At 43.0% G+C, this 4,579-nt stretch overlaps 1 pseudogene; it reads left to right on the plus strand.

The window, feature by feature from the left end:
• Nucleotides 1–315: 315 nt before the first annotated feature.
• LOC134485016 (sperm motility kinase Y-like) lies at nucleotides 316–3,875 on the plus strand (annotated as a pseudogene).
• Nucleotides 3,876–4,579: the final 704 nt, after the last annotated feature.

A 4,579-nucleotide genomic window follows, 5' to 3' on the forward strand; every position in this document is an offset into this window, starting at 1 on the left:
AGGTTTGCTTGTGTGTAAGTATGTGTGTGCCTGTTCCTATGTGATTGTGTTTTGTGTGAATCTGGGTGTTTGTAAGAGTTTGTCTGTGTGAGTGTAAGTACACTTTTGTGTATTTCTGTGTGTGCCTGTGTGTGCTTCTGTGTGTGCCTGTGTGTGTGCCTGTGTGCCTGTGTGTGTGTGTGTGTTTGTATGTGTGTGTGTTGTGTGTGCACACGTCCCCATCCCGTTTTACCTGCACCTCAATGCAAGAGAGTGTAGAGGCCAGAAGTCAGCCCGGGCTCCTGTTCCTGAGGTAGGTCATCAATCTCATTTTCAAGACAGGCTCTCTCACTGGCCTACAGCTGCCCAAGTACCTGTGTTGGCGGAGCAGTGGCTCCCAGGATTTTGACATGCCAACCCCATAATATCAGATTAAAGGCCTATGTAGACGGCTGGCTGCTTATTTATGGATTGATTCTTTTTTCTATTTGTTTAAGAGATAGAATTAGGCCATATATTCGCAAGACCACTGGCTATTTCCTTATTGTGGTTTTGATTTTTAGTTATGCTTTATTTATTTATTTATTTATTATGGATTTCTGGATTCTGTTTGGTGGTGGTTTTTATGTTCTCACATGGTATATTATTGCTTTGATTATATACATTTCTGCAGTCGGATGATTCACTCTATCTCCATTTTCAATGTCCTGCGGTTTCATCCTTTTACATTATTCCTGTTTCTGTATTTATTGAGTACAAGCAATCATTGGCTTAGACTTGATACAAATTTGCCCTTTGTGACACTTTGACTTTTCGGCCTCGGTTTTAGGTTTACTATTCACTGGTATTTAACTGCCTTATTCCTTGTGGTTGGTTAATTTTGATTTTCAATATTTTGCTCTGGAGAGTTGTGGATTTTTGTGGATCACTAGGTCCTGAAATTCAATGGAGTTTCCCCTTAAGTGTTGGCTTTTTATATTTGTTTGTTTTCTCTTACACTAATTCTTTCTCCTCTCATTTCTTTCATCATACCTTTTACTTCAAACAACATCCATTCACAGTATTGACCATCTTTGGCCGCCCAATCCTATTGTAATATGACGATTTTTATTTTCATCATTGCATTTAGTATGTGTGTGCTCTTGGCTTTCTCTTTTGGGGTTGGTTATTTGGGTGGCTTTTACTTATGATTCTTCATATTTTCCCCCTTTTCATAATTTTACTCTATTTTTCTAGTCTAGTCTTTTCTTGTTTTTATTTTTTTCTTTTTGTTTCCTTTGTTTCTTTTAGGGACCGCATGTGTAATTTTTATTCCTGAATTGCTCCATCTTTTTCATTACCTGATTCCATTGTTTGTTATTTTTAGGTAGCATTAGTACTGATAAAATGCCTACAGAGACTGAGGAGGAGTTACCACCTCCTAGCCCCGATCCCAGTATCTCTGAGGAGTGAACCTTCATTCCCAATATAAAGTATTGAAGACTATTGGAAAAGGAAGCCATGCGAAGGTCGTCCTGGCCCACCGCCGGCTCACAGGAACCCGAGTGGCGGTCAAAGTTCTCCGAAAGGACAAGCAGTGGTTCTGGCCAGCCATGACAGAAGCAAACATAATGAGAAAGATCAACCACCCCAATATTGTTTCTCTCTTACAAGTCATTGAAAATAAAACGAGAATATACCTCATAATGGAGCTGGTGGAAGGCCAAGAACTCTACCAGTACATCAGAAAGTCAGGGCACATAGAGGAGGATGAGGCCCGGCAAATATTTGAACAGATATTGTCAGCAGTGAGCTACTGCCATGGAAAGAGGATTGTTCACCGAGACCTGAAACTGGACAATATAATGATTGATAAAAACAAAAAGGTCAAAGTCATCGACTTTGGGCTTAGCACCAAAACACAACCTGGACAAATGCTAAACCAGCAGTGCGGTGCATACTCTTTTGGTTCCCCGGAACTCTTCCTTGGACTTCTGTATGACGGGATGAAGAATGACATGTGGAAAATAGGAGTGGTCTTGTACTATATGGTAGTGGGAAAGCTCCCATTTGATTCAATGATCTTCCAAATATTACAAAAACAACTTGTTGCAGGGGTGTATCCTGCCCCCTGTGGGGTTTCAGAAGAACTGTAGAACCTCCTTAGTCAATTTCTAACAGTAAATCCAATGTATAGACCAACAGCCAGCGAGGTGATGAAACATGCCTGGTTCAAAGAACACGGGAAGGGGTTCACAGGTCGTTATGAAGAACTGCTTGCCCTCAGGCCAGACCCTGAAATTTTGGCCGCAATGAAATGCGAGGGATTTCAAGCCTCTGTAATAAAATACTCTCTAATGAAAAGAAAATATAATGAGGAAATGGCAACTTATTGCTTTCTACAACAGCAGGCTCTCCAGGGTGATGGCTGCACAGCCCAGGCACAGCAGGTGGGTCCCATTGCAGCCCCATTCCCTAGCCTTGATCCTGCTGCTGCTTTTAGATTAGAACAAAAGAGGAGTGGAAGCCTGCCAGTCCTTGGCACCTTGCGGGTGTCATCCTCCCATGGTCAAGTATCTCACTATGGCCAGAAGGCTCATCCAAAAGGAGGAAGAAGGTCCACTGTGGCTGGTTGTCTCAGGCCACTACCGATGACACCTACACACAACCACTATCACAAATGTGCCGTGAGTGTCCCATGCATTCAAACAACAAGCATCTTCAGTGAGAAGAGTAGCAATAAGGAAATCAAAGAAGACAACCCACTCTCCCACAGAGCCCCGTTAGAGGATAAGCCCATCCCAAGCAGGGTCCGGCACAGAGGTTTTAAGGGGTGGACCAGGAATATAGCAAATGCTCTGATAAAGCTGTGTTGCTGCTTGCCAAGGAGAAAGAAACCTCGCCTGGGGCAGAACAGCATCTCCCCCCAGAAATGAGCCACAGGGAGAGTCCAGAGAACAAGCAGCAAGCATAGCCCAGGTACCTTTGTGCTTTGTCCTTTTCAGTTTGCTCTATGCTGGTCCTTCCTCTGTCTCTGGTTTCCATTTTCCCCACAATTCTTACCTTGTATCTTCTCTAAGTTCTTTATGAGGTTTACCCAACACCAAGCCTTCTCCGTCTTCTTGATTTCTCCTCTTCCCAGCAGGGACCCAATAGGATTGATGAGTTCCCCACTCTACAGAGTTTTCTTGTTGACCCATCCCTTCAGATGGACTCCAGCTCCCCCTTAAGCCAATAGCTCCCACAGGGTGAGGACTAGAGGTTTATGGGCTCATGGACTCCTCCATGGGCTACTGATCTTTTCACATGTGGTCATCAATCACAAGTGCCTCAGAACAGAGTCTTATGTTTTCAAATGTAACATCCCATTTCATTAAGCCTCAAAACTAATTAACAAGGTTTGTCATTGAATAAGTATCAACAACCTAGTTTGCTGGTTATTGTTGATGGTCAGAATCATGCATAGTTTTTTGCATGCTGATTTTTTCGTTCCTAAGACCTAGTGATATATATATATATATATATGTATATATATGTATATATATATATATATATATATATATATGTGTGTGTGTGTGTGTGTGTGTGTGGGTGTGTGTATGTAACCTTTCTAAATGATTTCTTTCAAAAATCTTAACAGAAGTTGAAGAGAAGATGTAATAAAATAATAAGGCAATCAAAGCTCCAAATGGTAATCTAAGTATTCTACCTCATAAGATTTTTGCTTAGAATAATTTTTTTCTTTCAAAGTGCCATCTTGAAATTGTCATGTCCTGAGTATAAAAAGGAGGTGATTTCAGACACATGGCCAAGGAAAAGACACCAGCAGAAGCTACAGCACCAACAGGAGTAACAGCAATAGCACCAGCAGCATTAGCAGTAGCAGAAGGAGAAGGAGGAGGAGGAGAAAAAGCTGGAGGAGGAGGAGAAGGAGGAGGAGGAGGAGGAGGAGGAGGAGGAGAAAAATCTGGAGGAGGAGGAGGAAGAATAGGAGGAGGAGAAAGGATGGTGATGATGATGATGATGATGATGATGATGATGATTATGATGATGGTGATGATGATGATGATTTTGCATCCCTGTTGTGGGAGAATTGCTGAATGACTTCTTATGGAGACAGACACCATGCTGAGCAATGTTTATGAAGTGAATTATCAGAATAATATTAACCATTCATAGAACACATGTCAATACTCCTGAGGGGGATCACCCCTGGAAGATAGAGTTAGATGGCAGTGCAAGCTGTGTGGAATGCTCTTAATGAGGACAACCTTCTCAAAGAGGATGATGTAATAGGTCTGAAGGAGCGTTTTGTGGGAGTCAGGGTCCCATCTACCTCTGTCAGGGCGCAGAGAGCTCCTGGCCTTGCAGCCTGCCAGGGAGGTGACCAGGATTATTGGCTTCCCTGTTCCCCACAGGGTCCTGGATTGCTTGGTTCCCCCTCAGTCATGGTCCTTCCTGTGCCTCATGGGGTCCGCAGCTTCTATGGGCTGAATTTAATCAGTGATTCACTGGATCTGGATCTGAACCCAAACCACAGGGAAGCCCTGGGCACTGAGGACAATAAGAGCAGCAGACAACATCTCCTCCACTGCTTCTGACTCTGCTCCACAAGCCAAGG

This window comes from Rattus norvegicus, chromosome 1, assembly GCF_036323735.1.
Source record: "Rattus norvegicus strain BN/NHsdMcwi chromosome 1, GRCr8, whole genome shotgun sequence".
NCBI lineage: Eukaryota > Metazoa > Chordata > Mammalia > Rodentia > Muridae > Rattus > Rattus norvegicus.